Below are 17,737 nucleotides of genomic sequence, written 5' to 3' on the forward strand. Positions count from 1 at the left end.
AGCTCTGTCAGTCACCATCAGCTTCTTGGTGACCTCCCTGACCAAGGCTCTGCTCAGTTTGGCTAGGCGGTCAGCTCTAGGAAGAGATTTGGTGGTTCCAAACATCCTATGCTCTTGGACCTTCAATACTGCAGAAATGTTTTGGTACCCTTCCTCAGATCTGTGCCTCGACACAATCCTGTCTCGGAGCTCTACGGGCAATTCCTTTGACCTCATGGATTGGTTTTTGCTCTGACATACACTGTCAACTGTGGGACTTTATATAGACCCGTGTGTGCCTTTCCAAATCATGGCCAATCAAATGAAATTTCCACAGGTGGACTCAAAACAAGTTGGATAAACATCTCAAGGATGATTAACTTCTTGGATATAGGGGACGCTCTTTTAATTTATGGATAAAAAAACGTTCCCGTTTTAAACAAGATATTTTCTCACGAAAAGACGCTCGACTATGCATATAATTGACAGCTTTGGAAAGAAAACACCCGACGTTTCCAAAACTGCAAAGATATTGTCTGTGAGTGCCACAGAACTAATGCTACAGGCGAAACCAAGATGACATTTCATACAGGAAGTGCCCCAGATTTTGAATGCGCTGTGTTCCAATGTCTCCTTATATGGCTGTGTATGGATCACGAATGAGCTTAGACTTTCTGTCGTTTCCCCAAGGTGTCAACAGCATTGTGACGTATTTGTAGGCAAATCATTGGAAGATTGACCTTAAGAGACTACATCTACCAGGTGGCCACTTGGTGTCCTCCGTTGCAATTATTGCGTGATCTCCAGTTGCGTGTATTTTTCGTTTGCTTCGAGGAGAACCAGCTGCCACGAATGACTTATACGAAAAGATATGTGAAAAACACCTTGAGGATTGATTCTAAACAACTTTTGCCATGTTTCTGTCGATATTATGGAGTTAATTTGGTAAAACATTTGGCGTTGTAGAGACTGCATTTTCAGATTTTTTTCTTAGCCAAACGTGATGAACAAAACGGAGCGATTTCTCCTACACAAATAATATTTTTGGAAAAAATGAACATTTGCTATCTGAGTCTCCTCATTGAAAACATTCGAAGTTCTTCAAAGGTAAATGATTTTATTTGAATGCTTTTCTTGTTTTTGTGAAAATGTTGCCTGCTGAATGCTAGGCTTAATGCTATGCTAGCTATCAATACTCTTACACAAATGCTTGTGTAGCTATGGTTGAAAAGCATATTTTGAAAATCTGTTAACAAAAGTCTAAGCTTGTGAGCCAATATATTTCTTTCATTTCATTTGCGATTTTCATGAATAGTTAACGTTGCGTTATGGTAATGAGCTTGAGGCTATAATTAGGCTCCCGGATACAGGATTGCTCGACGCTAGAGGTTAATGGAAACAGGACGCACCTGAGCTCAATTTAGAATCTCATAGCAAAGGGTCTGAATAGTTACATTTTTGCAAATGTATTAAAAATATAAAAACATATGTCATTATGGGGTGTTGTGTGTAGGTTGAGAAATGTTTCATTTAATCAATTTTAGAATGAGGCTGGGACGGCAGGGAAGGGGTCTAAATACTTTCCGAATGTACTGTAGCTACGGCAATTACATCATACCCATGCACATCAACTCAGTACTGGTACTCCCTATTTATAGGAATGTTATTTTTACTCATTATTGTTATTCATTGTGTATTTATTCCTCGTGTCACTATTACTATATACAGTGGGGCAAAAAAGTATTTAGTCAGCCACCAATTGTGCAAGTTCTCCCACTTAAAAAGATGAGAGGCCTGTAATTTTCATCATAGGTAGTACACTTCAACTATGACACACAAAATGAGAAAAAGAAATCCAGAAAATGACATTGTAGGATTTTTAATGAATTTATTTGCAAATTATGGTGGAAAATGTGTATTCGGTCACCTTCAAACAAGTAAGATTTCGGGCTCTCACAGACCTGTAACTTCTTCTTTAACTGGCCCAGCCAGAGCCCGGACTTGAAACTGATCAAACATCTCTGGAGAGACCTTAAAATAGCTGTGCAGCGATGCTCCCCATCCAACCTGACAGAGCTTGAGAGGGTCTGCAGAGAAGAATGGGAGAAACTCTCCAAATACAGGTGTGCCAAGCTTGTAGCGTCATCCCCAAGAATACTCTAGGCTGTAATTTCTGACAAAGGTTCTTCAACAAAATACTTAGTGAAAGGTCTAAATACTTATAGTTAAAAGAAAATAAAAATTGCTGACATTTCAAAAACCTGTTTTTGCTTTATCATTATGGGGTATTGTGTGTAGATTGAGGGATTAAAAAATATATTTTAGAATAAGGCTGTAATGAAAAAGTCAAGGGGTCTGAATACACTGTATCCTCAACACTGTCTAATCGGGCATTATTACTTAAATAACCAGCCAGGTGCACAGGTGAAATTGTTTGACCTATTCCTAAACCAACATGAACAATTGTAAAGAATGAATTGCATAAAGAAATATTTATGGAAATGTATTCATGACAAGATATGAAAGTAATTTGTAGATTGTGTCGGACACTTTATTGTGCCTTTATACCCGTGCCTTTTATGCGTTAATCCATCTCGTCTTTAGGCTTCGGGTCCACAGTCAGCGTACAGTTTCGGGGCATTGTGTGAGCAAGCCCCAGAAACAAATTGGTTGCACTGCACACTTTTCATGGGCCTTGTTTCATGTGCACCTGCTGACTTGGCATTGTGTCTTCTTTTTCCTGAGTGGGAGCTGTAGTGCTTGGGGAAGAGTGAGAGCAGGACTCGCTGCTGCCTTGGCGGCTGTAGCTGCTTTCTTGGCGTTCATGTGGTTCTCACAAAGTTCACATGCCATATCATGATGAAATCGCTCCTGCTCCTGTCTTGTCAAGGCATTGCTTGTACAACATCAACGCACACCGAAACAGGCCAGCGCCGAGTACCTCCTTTTTCAGAGCACAGAATTGACATCTGGTCGAGTGCATCCACACCAACCTATTGTATAGAAAAGGTTAGAATTATGTAGAGTAATATTAATATAATAAATTGAAATATTTAGTGTTTGGCAGATGGAAAGGCTATCCGTATATGGCAGATGTACATTCGTGGCCAAAAGTTTTGAGAATGACACAAATATTAATTTCCACAAAGTTTGCTGCTTCAGTGTCTTTAGATATTTTTGTCAGATGTTACTATGGAATACTGAAGTATAATATTAAGCATTTAAGTGTCAAAGGTTTTTATTGACAATTACATGAAATCAATTTTTGCAGTGTTGACCCTTCTTTGTCAAGACCTCTGCAATCTGCCCTGGCACGCTGTCAATTAACTTCTGGGCAGCCCATTCTTGTGTAATTAATGCTTGGAGTTTGTCAGAATTTGTGGGGTTTTGTTTGTCCACCTGCCTCTAGAGGATTGACCACAAGTTCTCAATGGGAAGGTCTGGGGTCTGGGGAGTTTCCTGGCCATGGACCCAAAATATTTATGTTTTGTTCCCCGAGCCACTTAGTTATCACTTTTGCCTTATGGCAAGGTGCGGGAAAGGCATTGCTCGTCACCATACTGTTCCTGGATGGTTGGGAGAAGTTGCTCTCTGAGGATGTGTTGGTACCATTCTTTAAATCAAATCAATTTATATAGCCCTTCGTACATCAGCTGATATCTCAAAGTGCTGTACAGAAACCCAGCCTAAAACCCCAAACAGCAAGCAATGCAGGTGTAGAAGCACGGTGGCTAGGAAAAACTCCCTAGAAAGGCCGAAACCTAGAGAGGAACCAGACTATGTGGGGTGGCCAGTCTTCTGGCTGTGCCGGGTGGAGATAATAACAGAACATGGCCAAGATGTTCAAATGTTCATAAATGACCAGCATGGTCGAATAATAATAACAATAATAATAAGGCAGAACAGTTGAGACTGGAGCAGCAGCATGGCCAGGTGGACTGGGGACAGCAAGGAGTCATCATGTCAGGTAGTCCTGGGGCATGGTCCTAGGGCTCAGGTCCTCCGAGAGAGAGAAAGAAAGAAGGAGAGAATTAGAGAACGCACACTTAGATTCACACAGGACACCGAATAGGACAGGAGAAGTACTCCAGATATAACAAACTGACCCTAGCCCCCCGACACAAACTACTGCAGCATAAATACTGGAGGCTGAGACAGGAGGGGTCAGGAGACACTGTGGCCCCATCCAAGGACACATCAGCTTATTTTTCCTGCAAACACATGCTTGTGAATATTTCCTGATAAATCTTTCCCGGAGTAGCTGTCTTTGTTTTCTGATTACTTGATTTTATTTACAGGGCCAAACAGGAAGGATATAACCCCACCCACTTTGCCAAAGCACAGCCCCCTCACCACTAGAGGGATATCTTCAACCACCAACTTACCATCCTGAGACAAGGCTGAGTATAGCCCACAAAGATCTCCGCCACGGCACAACCCAAGGGGGGCGCCAACCCAGACAGGATTATCACTTCAGTGACTCAACCCACTCAGGTGACGCACCCCCTCCAGGGACGGCATGAGAGCCCCAGTAAAGCCAGTGACTCAGCCCCTGTGATACGGTTAGAGGCAAAGAATCCCAGTGGAAAGAGGGGAACCGGCCAGGCAGAGACAGCAAGGGCGGTTCGTTGCTCCAGAGCCTTTCCGTTCACCTTCCCACTCCTGGGCCAGACTACACTCAATCATATGACCCACTGAAGAGATGAGTCTTCAGTAAAGACTTCTTTATTCATGGCTGTGTTGGTCTCAGGATGGTCAGGGTGGTCTCAGGATGCTTTTCTGTTGGCATGACACAGGACTGATGATAGCGCTCACCTTGTCTTCTCCGGACAAGCTTTTTTTCCTGATGCCCCAAAAAATCGGAAAGGGGATTCATCAGCGAAAATGACTTTACCCCAGTCCTCAGCAGTCCAATCCCTGTACCTTTTGAAGAATATCAGTCTGTCCCTGATGTTTTTCCTGGAGAGAAGTGGTTTCTTTGCTGCCCTTCTTGACACCAGGCCATCCTCAAAGTCTTTGCTTCACTGTGCGTGCAGATGCAATCACACCTGCCTGCTGCCATTCCTGAGCAAGCTCTGTACTGATGGTGCCCCGATCCCACAGCTGAATCAACTTTAGGAGGTCCTGGCGCTTGCTGGACTTTCTTGGGCGCCCTGAAGCCTTCACAACATTTGAACTGCTCTCCTTTAAGTTATTGATCCGATAAATGGTTGCACCTAAATCAATCTTACTGGCAGCAATATCCTTGTCTGTGAAGCCCTTTTTGTGCAAGCAATGATGACAGCACATGTTTTCTTGCAGGTAACCATGTTTGACAGAGGAAGAACAATGATTGCAAGCACTAACCTCCTTTTGAAGCTTCCAGTCTGTTATTCGAACTCAATCAGCATGACAGAGTGATCTCCAGCCCTGTCCTCGTCAACACTCACACCTGTGTTAACGAGAGAATCGCAGACATGATGTCAGCTGGTCCTTTTGTGACAGGGCTCAAATGCAGTGGTTTTTTTCTATGTGATTCAGTTCATTTGCATGGCAAAGAGGGACTTTGCAATTCATCTGATCACATTTCATAACATTCTGGAGTAAATGCAAATTGCCATCATACAAACTGAGGCAGCAGACTCTGAAAATTAATATTTGTGTCATTCTCAAAGCTTTTGGCCACGACTGTATTCACTACATGGCCAAAAGTATGTTGCTCGTCGAACATCTCATTCCAATACTATGTTCGTTGATATAGAGTTCTTCCCCCTTTGCTTCTATAACAGCCTCCACTCTTCTGGGAAGGCTTTCCACTAGATGTTGGAACATTGCTGTGGGGACTTGCTTCCATTCAGCCACGAGCATTAGTGAGGTTGGGCACTGATGTTGGGCAATTAGGCCTGGTTAGCAGTCAGCTTTCCAATTCATCCCAAAGGTGTTCAATGGGGTTGAGTACAGGGCTCTGTGCAGGCCAGTCAAGTTCTAACACACATTTCTGTATGAACCTCACTTTGTGCACGGGTGCATTGTCATTGTGAATCAAGAAATAGTCTTCCCCAAATTGATGCCATAAAAGGCATTGAATTGTCTAAAATGTCATGATGTTATGACCTAGCAACTAACAGCTGGGTTTTGAAATAATGGTCGGCGTGGACAGGCCCTTCCAATGTCCCGAAGATTTAAGGTTTCCCTTCACTGGAACTAAGGGGCTTAGCCCAAACATGAAAAAAAACAGCTCCAGACCATGATTCCTCCTCGACCAAACTTGACATTTGGCACTATGCATTCAGGCAGATAATGTTCTCCTGGCATCCGCCAAACCCAGATTCGTCCATCGGACTGCCGAAGCGTGATTCGTCCCTCCAGAAAACGCGTTTCCTCTGCTCCAGAGTAAAATGGCGGTGAGCTTTACACCACTCCAGCCGACGCTTGAGTGGGACAAGGTAGTGAGTGTTGCAACCGAGAACAGACTAACTCGTCTGTCTGCACACATACAGTTGAAGTTTACATACACTTAGGTTGGAGTCATTAACTGGTTTTTCAACCACTCCACAAATTTCTTGTTAACCAAACTAATAGTTTTGGCAAGTTGGTTAGGACATTTACTTTGTGCATGACGCAAGTAATTTTTCCAACAATTGTTTACAGGCAGATTATTTCACTTAATTCACTGTATCACAATTCCAGTGGGTCAGAAGTTTACATACACTAAGTTGACTGCCAGTAAACAGCTTGGAAAATTCCAGAAAATGATGTCATGGCTTTAGAAGCTTCTGATAGGCTAATTGATATGATTTTAGTCAACTGGATGTGTACCTGTGGATGTATTTCAAGGGCTACCTTTGAACTCAGTGCCTCTTTGCTTGACATCATGGGAAAAATCAGAAATTAGCCAAGTCCTCAGAAAAACAATTGTAGACCTCCACACGTCTGGTTCATATTTGGGAGCAATTTCCAAACGGCTAAAGGTTCCACGTTCGTCTGTACAAACAAGAGTACGCAAGTATAAACGCCATGGGACCACACAGCCGTCATACCGCTCAGGAAGGAGATGCGTTCTGTCTCCTAGAGATGGTGCGAAAAGTGCAAATCAATCCCAGAACAACAGCAAAGGACCTTGTGAAGATGCTGGAGTAAACAGGTAAAGTATCTATATCCACAGTAAAACGAGTCCAATATCGACATCTGAACGGCCGCTCAGCAAGGAAGAAGCCACTGCGACAAAACCGCCATTAAAAAGCCAGACTATGGTTTGCAACTGCACATGGGGACAAAGATTGTACTTTTTGGTGAAGTGTCCTCTGGTCTGATGAAACAAAAATGAAACTGTTTGGCCATAATGACCATCATGTTTGGAGGGAAAAGGGGGGACTCTTGCAAGCCGAAGAACACCATCCCAACCATGAAGCATGGGGGTGGGTGTGCTTTGCTGCAGGAGGGACTGGTGCACTTCACAAAATTAGATGCCATCATGAGAAGGAAAATGATGTCTTGAGATGTTGCTTCAATATATCCACATCAGTCAGGAAGTTAAAGCTTAGTCGCAAATGGGTCTTCCAAATAGACTGCCAAAGCCCTGGACTGCCCTGGACTGCCTGGACTGCCAAAGCCCTGACCTCAATCCTATAGAAAATGTGTGGGCAGAACTGAAAAAGCGTGTGCAAGCAAGGAGGCCTACAAACCTGACTCGGTTACATCAGCTCTGTCAGGAGGAATGTGCCAAAATTCACTCAACTTATTGTGGGAAGCTTGTGGAAGGCTACCCGAAACGTTTGACCCCAAGTTAAACAATTTTAAAGGCAATTCACTCAATTAGTGTTTGGTAGCATAACACTTCTGACCCACTGGGAATGTGGTGAAATAAATAAATAATTCTCTCTTATTCTGACATTTCACATTCTTAAAATAAAGTGGTGATCCTACCTGATCTAAGACAGGGAATCTTTACTCTGATTAAATGTCAGGAATTGTGAAAAACTGAGTTTAAATGTACTTGGCTAAGGTGTATGTAAACTTCCGACTTAAATTGAATTGGTCTTGTCTCATCATCAAAACACAGGTGTTGCATAAGTGTGTGTGGCATGGTCTCTCGGAAAAGGTCCACCCCATACCTATCAGACCAAAATGTCTCCACATCCATGATCTTTCCACCGTATGCCCTGCGGACATACAAGAGTGCAATAAATAATTTGCGTTCATACCTTGACATGTCCCACATACTCGTTCCTTTTTCTGTGTGCATGTGCGACAGTACAATCTCTGATGCGCTGCAACATCTGCATGTCACTTAAACAAAGTACTGTTCAGAGCGCTGGCAATTTGGCTCTTTGCGTGAGGTGTAGGGCCTGCTCTCTCTGAGAATATTCTGGGAAGGCCGCCTTCTTTTTGCATTGTCGTCACACTTTTCTACCCAAACCGTGCCATCTCTCCCATATTCCTGTCTCACCGTGGCAGTTGGGATCACTATCTGTTGGCTCTGTTCAGCTTTTTTCTGCGCGAATCTCCGACATCGGTGGCAGTGGCTCAAAGTCAACATCAGCAACGTTGATTTCAAGCTCAATATCCAAACCTCCGTCCGACTCTAATTTGCAGTGCTGTCTGTGCGTCCATTACCTTTGTTCGGCTTGCCGTTTGTGAATTACACGTATTTTGTACTCAATATCTGATTTGACTCTGAGGGTATATTATATAAAATTTCCAGCCTTTCATAATAAAAATATTAGACTGCCCACAATTCTTGATTACACTGTTCTAAATTCAATCATCCTCTTCACCCTCCTCATCATTATTTTGCACCATGATCAGTTACTATCACCCATTTAGAATTCAATATTACGTTTATTATGTTACTAATTTTAGCTTAGTAGACATGTGCTGAATGGATGGACAGCACAGACATTCTTGGTAAAAGTGAAATTTGGAAATAGAGCTGCACCTCTTGAATTGAGTTATTTGACAAAGGCAAGTAGAAACTAGAAACTGCAGAATATGCTCTTTCTGTTACTATAGAAATCAAAATATTTTACCTGCATTTGACACTGAAAGAGGGTTTGATAAAGTGATGCTCCATTCCCCACATCTGTCAATTACAAGATGTGCCCATCTCCTTATGTACAATTTGACAACTAATATATTATTAGTGAAGATGGCACCGGAGGGGAAGGCTCTAACCAACCATTCCATTTTTTTTGTTTGCGTTGTGTGTTACTTAATGTTACACATAATGTTGCTGCTAACATCTATGACCAAAAAGAGCTTCTGGACATCAGAACTGCGATTGCTCACCTCAAACTGGACAAAGTTTTTCTTCAATGAGTCTAATATAATAGACACCTGACCAGGTCCAGATCAACGTTATTCGCTAGAGAAGGAACAGTGATTTCGCGGAAAGAGATCAGGGTGCCTTGTAATCAGGAAACGAGGGGCTAATCTGCCCTTGCCTTCCGTCCTGCTAGCTAACGTTCAATCGCTGGAAAATAAATGGGACGAACTGAAAGCACATTTATCCTACCAACGGGACATCAAAAACTATCTTATGGCAGAACAACGACCTTAAGAACATGCAGCTGGTGGGTTATACAATTTATCGGCAGGACGAGCAGCCTCTGGTAAGCCACAGGGTGGGGGCCTATGTATTATGTAAACAGCAGCTGGTGCACGATATCTAAGGAAAACTCAAGGTTTTGCTCACCTGAGGTAGAGTATCTCAGCTGTAGACCACATTATCTACCTAGAGTTTTCATCTGTATTTTTCGTAGCTGTCTGCATACCACCACAGACCGACGCTGGCACTAAAACCGCAATTAGTGGATCTGTATTCCGCCATAAGCAAACAGGAAAATGCTCATCCAGAGGCGGCGCTCCTAGTGGCCGGGAACTTGAATACAGGGAAACTTAAATCAGTTTAACCTCATTTCTATCAGCATATTAAATGTGCAACCAGAGGACCACCTTTACTCCACACACAGAGATGCGTACAAAGCTCTCCCTCACCCTCCATTTGGCAAATCTGACAATTCTATCCTCCTGATGCCTGCTTACAAGCTAAAATTAAAGCAGGAATCACCAGTGACTGTCTATAAAAAAAGTGGTCAGATGAAGCAGATGCTAAACTACAGGACTGTTTTGCTAGCACAGCCTGGAATATGTTCCGGGATTCTTCCGATGGCATTGAGGAGTACAAGCACATCACACCAGTCACTGGCTTTATCAATAAGTGTATTGAGGACATCGTCCCCACTGTGACCGTATGTGCATACCAGAAGCCATGGACATTCACACTTATCTAAAGGATAAAGCTTCCACTTTCAAGGAGCGGGACTCTAACCCGGAAGCTTAATAAATCAAATCAAATTGTATTTGTCACATGCACTAACATGTTAACCATGTGTGAGTGTAGCGAAATGCTTGTGCTTCTAGTTCCGACAATGCAGTAATAACCAACAAGTAATCTAACTAACAATTCTAAAACTACTGTCTTATACACAAGTAAGGGGGATAAAGAATATGTACATAAAGATATATGAATGAGTGATGGTACAGAGCGGCATAGGTCTGCGCTTGCTCTGAGGGCGCGGCTGGGGATGCCGTCTGGGCCTGCAGCCTTGCGAGGGTTAACACGTTTAAATGTTTTACTCACCTCGGCTGCAGTGAAGGAGAGTCCGCATGTTTTGGTTGCGGGCCGTGTCAGTGGCACTGTATTGTCCTCAAAGCAGGCAAATAAGTTATTTAGTCTGCCTGGGAGCAAGACATCCTGGTCCGTGACGGGGCTGGTTTTCTTTTTGTAATCCGTGATTGACTGTAGACCCTGCCACATACCTCTTGTGTCTGAGCCGTTGAATTGAGATTCTACTTTGTCTCTATACTGACGCTTAGCTTGTTTGATTGCCTTGCGGAGGGAATAGTTACACTGTTTGTATTCGGTCATGTTTCCAGTCACCTTGCCCTGATTTAAAAGCAATGGTTCGCGCTTTCAGTTTCACGCGAATGCTGCCATCAATCCACGGTTTCTGGTTTGGGAATGTTTTAATCATTGCTATGGGAACGACATCTTCAACGCACGTTCTAATGAACTTGCACACCGAATCAGCGTATTCGTCAATGTTGTCTGACGCAATACGAAACATATCCCAGTCCACGTGATGGAAGCAGTCTTGGAGTGTGGAATCAGATTGGTCGGACCAGCATTGAACAGACCTCAGCGTGGGAGCTTCTTGTTTTAGTTTCTGTCTGTAGGCAGGGATCAACAAAATGGAGTCGTGGTCAGCTTTTCCGAAAGGAGGGCGGGGCAGGGCCTTATATGCGTCGCGGAAGTTAGAATAGCAGTGATCCAAGGTTTTGCCAGCCCTGGTTGCGCAAATCCCTCTATGCCCTCCGACAAACCATCCAACAGGCAAAGCATCAATACAGGACTAAGATTGAAACGTACTACACAAGCTCTGACGCTCGTTTTACGTGGCAGGCTTGCAAGCTAATACAGACAAAGGGAAGCACAGCCGAGAGCTCCCACGAGCCTATCAGACGAGCTAAATAACGTCTATGCTCACATCGAGGCAAGTAACACTGAAACATGCATGAGAGCATCAGCTGTTCCGGACGACTGTGTGATCACACTCTCTGCAGCCGACGTAAGTAAGACCTTTAAACAGGTCAACATTCACAAAGCCGCAGGGCCAGATGGATTACCAGGACGTGTACTCCGAGCATGCTCTGACCAACTCGCAAGTGTCTTCACTGACATTTTTCAACCATGTCTGAGTCTGTAATACCAACATGTTCCAAGCAGACCACCATAATCCCTGTGCCCAAGAACACTAAGGTGACCTGCCTAAATGACTACTGACCGGTATCACTCACATCTGTAGCCATAGAATGCTTTGGAAGGCTGGCCATGGCTCACATCAACACCATTATCCCACTCCAATTTCCATACCGCACCAACAGATCCACAGATAACGCAATCTCTATTGCACTCCACACTGCCCTTTCACACCTGGACAAAAGGAACACCTATGTGAGAATGCTATTCATTGACTACAGCTCAACGTTCAACACCATAGTGCCCTCAAAGTTAATCTCTAAGCTAAGGACCCTGGGACTTCCTGACTGGCCGACCCCAGGTGGTAAGGGTAAGTAACAACACATCCCCCACGCTGATCCGCAACACGGGGGCCCCTCAGGGTTGCGTGCTCAGTCCCTTCCTGTACTCCCTGTTCACTCATGACTGCACGGCCAGGCATGACTCCAACAACCTCATTAAGTTTGCTGATTACACAACAGTGGTAGGCCTGATCACCGACAGTGATGATACAGCCTATAGGGAGGAGGTCAGAGACCTGACCATCGGGTGCAAGGACAACAACCTCTTCCTCAACGTGATCAAGACAAAGGAGATGCCTGGACTACAGGAAGAGGACTAAGCACGCCCCCATTTCTCATCGTCGGGGCTGTAGTGGAGCAGGTTGAGAACTTCAAGTTCGTTGGTGTCCACATCACCAACAAACTAACATGGTCCAAACACACCAAGACAGTTGTGACGAGGGCACGAAAATACCTATTCCCCCTCATGAGATTGAAAGGATTTGGCATGGGTCCTCAGATCCTCAAAAGGTTCTTCAGCTGCACCATCGAGAGCGTCCTGACCGGTTGCATGACCGGCAAGGCATTACAGAAGGTAGTGCATAGGGCCCAGTACATCACCGGGGCCAAGCTTCTTGCCATCCAGAACCTCTATACCAGATGGTGTCAGAGGAAGGCCCTAAAAATTGTCAGGCTCCAGCCACCCTTGGTCATAGACTGTTCTCTCTGCTACTGCACAGCAAGCGATAACGGAGCGGCAAGTCTAAGTCCAAGTGGCTCCTAAATAGCTTCTACCCCCAAGCCATAAGATTTCTGAAAAGCTAATCAAATGGCTACCCAGACTATTTACATTGCCCCCCCTATGCTATTATCTATGCGTAGTCACTTTAATAACTCTACCTACATGTACATATTACCTCAATTACCTCGACACCAGTGCCCCTGCACATTGACTCTGTACTGGTGCCACCTGTAAATAGCCCCGCTATTGTTCCCCCCCAAAAAAAGTATTTTTTTAAACTGCATTGTTGGTTAAGGGCATGTAAGTAAGCATTTCACTAAGATCTACACCTGTTTGTATTCTGTGCATGTGACAAATACAATTTGATTTTGATTTGACACATCAGATTATTGTCAATTAATTCTTGGCTATAGTTTATAGACAGTATAGTTTAGGCTGTGCAGGCTGACTGACATGTTTGTTTCCCACTCATCAGCTTGGATAGAGTCAATAATATGTTTTGCAGTAGGAATTTAGAATAATGCAACACATAGCATGTTTTTGTTTCCCTTACAATAAATTTGATTAGTAATAGTTATAGTAAATAAAACAGTCCCATAACAGATTATTTTTATAAAGTAAAAGTGAATGATATAAACCTGCAAGGCCACCTGGTCAAATGATTTGCTATTGATAAATAGGCATAACACAATCTTTTAAAAATTAAATCAACCACTTCACCCTCATTCTTTTAGGCCAAATTGAATTATTATTAATAATATTATTATATATATTTTTTACCTTAATTTAACTAGGCAAGTCAGTTAAGAAAAAATTCTTAATTACAAATTCTAATTCTTATAATATCCTTTTTTAAATTAACGGCCATTCATTCAGTGCGGAGAGAGAGAGAAAAGCATTAGCGTCTGTCTGGGTACCAGCATCCTACTGTGCGTTGTCTTGGCGAGTTAAGTTTGGTAAAAGTATGAGGGAAAAAACTGTAAAAAGGCTCTTTTTTTTGTTTTGTGATTTTCATAGTTCTGAGAAATGACCAATGTAAAATAAAAACATTTAGGTAAAGTCAGGGAAGGTTCTTGTGTTAAATGTGTTAAAATCACATCGGCTACGGAGAGCAAGATCAAACAGTCGTTCGGAACAGCTGGTGCTCTCATGCATGGTTTAGTGTTGCTTGCTTCAGAAGCAGCACTCACCAGGCAGGCTCTTGTTGCTGGGCAGCTCTTGGCTGGGTTTCCCTTTGTAATCCATGATAGTTTGCAAGCCCTGCCACATTCGTCATAGCAAGCATAGTAGGATTCGATCTTAGCCCTGTATTTACGGTTTGCCTGTGTAATGGCTAGGGGGTCGTAGCGTGATTTCTTATAAGCGTCCAAATTAGTTTCCCGCTCCTTAAATGTGGATGTTTACCTGTAATCCATGGCTCTGGTTGGGGTATGTACGGTGCCTTCAGAGTATTCACACCCCTTGACTTTTCCACATTTTGTTGTTACAGCCTGAATTGAAAATGTATTATTTTTTGATTTTGTGTCACTGGCATGCACACAATAATCCCATAATGTCGAAGTGGAATTATGTTTTTAGAAATTCAACCCCGGCCTCCGGAGTGTCGCAGCGGTCTAAGGCATTGCACCGCAGTGCTGGAGATCCGGGTTCGATCCTGGGCTGTGTCGCAGCAGACCGAGAGACACATGAGACAGCGCATTATTGGCCCCATGTTGTTAGGGGAGGGTTTGGCCAGCTGGGATGCCCTTATCCCATCACATTGCGCTCTAGCAACTCCTTGTGGCGGCCGTGCGCATGCACGCTGACTTCAGGTCGCCAGCTGTACGGTGTTTCCTCCGACACAGGTGCGGCTGGCTTCCGGGTTAAGCGAGTGTGTCAAGAAGCAGTGCGGGTTGTGTTTCGAAGGACACATGGCTCTCGACCTTCACCTCTCCCGAGTCTGTACAGGAGATGCAGCGATGGGACAAGACTGTAACTAAAAATGTGCTTAAATCAAATAATAAGTTGCATGGGCTCACTCTACTGTATGTGCAATAATAGCATTTAACATGATTTTTGAATCACTACCTCATCTCTGTACCCCACACATACAATTTTATCCAAGGTCCCTCAGTCAAGCAGTGAATTACAAACACAGATTCAACCACAAAGACCAGGTAGGTTTTCCAATGCTTTGCAAAATGCAAATAAAAAAAGCTGACATTTTAATATCCCTTTGAGCATGGTGAAGTTATTAATGACACTTTGGATGGTGTATCAATACACCCAGTCACTACAAAGGTACAGGCTGACTCAGTTGCTGGAGAGGAAGGGAACAGCTCAGGGATTTCAGCATGAGGCCAATGGTGACTTTAAAACCATTAGAGTTTCATGGCTGTGATAGGAGAAAATTGAGAATGGATCAACAAACATTGTAGTTGCTCCACAATACTAAACTAAATCACAGCGTGAACAGGAATCCTGTACAGAATAAAAATATTCCAAAACATGCATCCTGTTGAGCAATTAGGCACTATAGTAAAACAGGCAAAATCCTTGCTGAAAACCTGTATCAGTCTGCTGTCCAAAAGATACGGGGAGACAATTTCACCTTTCAGCAGGACAATAACCTAAAACACAAAGCCAAATATGTTCTGGAATTGCTTACCAAGATGACATTGAATTTTCCTCAGTTGTCTATTTGCCGTTTTGACATAAATCGGCATGGAAATCTAGGGCAAGACTTGAAAATAGATGTCTAGCAATGATCAGCAAACTTGACAGAACTTGAAGAATGGTAAAAAGATTAACGTGCAAAAAGAATTCCAGGATTTCAGGTGTAGAAATTTCTTATGGACTTACCCAGAAAGACTCACAGCTGTAAACGCTGACAAAGAAACTTCTATAAATGAGAATTCTGTATAAAATTTTCAATACATTAAGCAAAGATTTCCAAAAACATGTTTTCACTTTGTCATTATGGGGTATTTTTTAAATCCATTTGGAGTTTTGTCTAACAAAACAAAATGTGGACTAAGTCAAGGTGAATGAATACTTTCTCAATGCATTGTACGCACGGTCACTGTAAAAACGACATCCCTACAGGTTTAATTTTATTAGGGATCATTTCCCCCTCAGGCTTTATAATTGTCCGATTTGCCTGTGGAGGTGGCCATGTCACTTGACTTTAAAGAAACTGATTGGTGGACTGCACTTGAGGACTTTCTGAAGCCCACCAACTATCACAAATTCCTACTAACTTTCAAAGCGCTGTTTCTGACGATGTCGTCAACACTTCCTTTCACACAGAGACTATCATATTTCTAGCTACTCTGAATCTCATGCAGAGATAAAGTAACATCAGAAACCAAGTACCACTCCCCAATGTTTTACCTCATTAGATATTAATGCTTGTTGGAGATAAAGGCCCTGGGAGGCAGTTGGCCCCCTGCTGAGCACTCAGCTTAGGCCACCTCTGCTTTCTCACTCTGACCCCATCACTCATCAGGGTGTCATGTTCACTGTGTTTGTATGTGTCCCAAGAACAGAGGGTTATGTTTACAGTCGGTGAGTTGGAGAGGAAGAAAGTGTAGATGTTGCACTGTCTCCGCAACCCACGCTACCAAATTTGATAGTAGGACTAATACAGCATCGATGTGTTCTTCGTCAAGTAGGACCAACCTTGATTACAACTTCCAGTAAATATGACCATATATTGACACTAATTGTTATGCAATGGATTTGATTCTGAGGGTGTGCTTTTTTCTCTCAGGCAGTTTCCTGAAATATAGACTCCTTGGGTGTGTGTGGTTTCCCATGGATGGGGACGTGCGAGACCATGTAACCCGCTGACCTTTCCGCACCATCCCACAGCAACATAATGGACTCTTAGCCGGGGCTGCGCCTCGCCACGGACCGGGGCCTGCCGCCATCAGTCCGTGAGTGACCTCAGACCTTCCTACCCATCCGTACACCCTACTGTCCCTGAGGGTAGGCTCGTCCCCAGAGAGAGAGAGGGGGTCTACGGATAGACGGGACAACTTCTACTTTCGGCCTTCAGCCTACCATCACCTAGGAGGTAAGACATTGGATGTGTGTATACATTATGAGCGCTTGGTGCAAATCTTTGTTAGTTAGGACGTGTGTGTGTTGCAAGAAAGTTGTTCTTCTGTCAAATGTAGTCTGAATCTAGAGTCTGAGCTAAGTTTTCTTGGTCTGCAAATTCAGATAAAGGAACGATGCAAAGATGACCATTGAGATTCACCCTCGCTGTCAAAGCCGTGTTCATTCCGGTTCCAGTCCAAATTCTTATGTCCAAAGCATCTCAGCAATGCAGACAGGAAATTAAATCAGTCTGACTTGCTTTGCTTGGTGGAAGGAATGTGCAAGTGAGATCCTGTTTTCAATGGAGGGTATTTATTCACTTTAATAGGGTTAGCCAAGGAGGATGTAATTCGGGGTCACAGGTTGTCCAGTGTTCTCTGACTGAGACTGCTGGTGCAATTTTTTTATACATGGTGGTGTTTTGGCTTTTGTGGCTTTGTAGCACTATGACCAAAACACAGTTGCACACACACATTGCACTTTGTACTGTGTGTACACAACCACCCAACCACATACTCCTACACACGCAAACAGACAAAGCGATGTTGATTGGTTGGCCATTTCCTGCGAAAACAGGCGTGTTGCCCACGCAAAATCAAAGCATATCTGAGAGCAGCGGGTTTTGTTCTCTCTTTGGCAGAAATGTGTGCATGACAGTGGCGTTTCCAGAGCCAGCTCAGCTGATGAGGTAAGAGTCATTCCCTCAAGCTCTGCTTGGCTAAACAAGAGCTCCTCTGTTCCTTGCTCCCACTCAGATGAGATACAGGCCAGCCATGCACCCAAAGAGGTGTCTGCTGCTCACTTGCTGTTTAAAGAGGACTGCCTGAGAGGTGTGTACAGGAAATTTGTGAATGCTCCCTACTTAGCAGCTAT

The 17,737-nt window shown here is 43.6% G+C and overlaps 1 protein-coding gene across 4 annotated transcripts in view; it reads left to right on the forward strand.

Annotated features, from left to right (window-relative positions):
• Window positions 1-17,737, forward strand: part of LOC118402293 (activated CDC42 kinase 1) — a 155,377-nt gene that overhangs the window by 16,109 nt on the left and 121,531 nt on the right. Inside the window, exons 2-3 of one of the 4 annotated variants that reach the window (XM_035800380.2) lie at window positions 16,533-16,838; window positions 17,505-17,552. The gene's annotated coding sequence lies outside the window, so the exon portion shown is untranslated. The remainder of the gene's footprint in view (window positions 1-16,532; window positions 16,839-17,504; window positions 17,553-17,737) is intronic. The other 3 variants (XM_035800382.2, XM_035800383.2, XM_035800381.2) reach the window with 3 other exon arrangements.

The sequence above is a fragment of the Oncorhynchus keta genome, chromosome 23 (genome assembly GCF_023373465.1).
Source record: "Oncorhynchus keta strain PuntledgeMale-10-30-2019 chromosome 23, Oket_V2, whole genome shotgun sequence".
Lineage (NCBI taxonomy): Eukaryota > Metazoa > Chordata > Actinopteri > Salmoniformes > Salmonidae > Oncorhynchus > Oncorhynchus keta.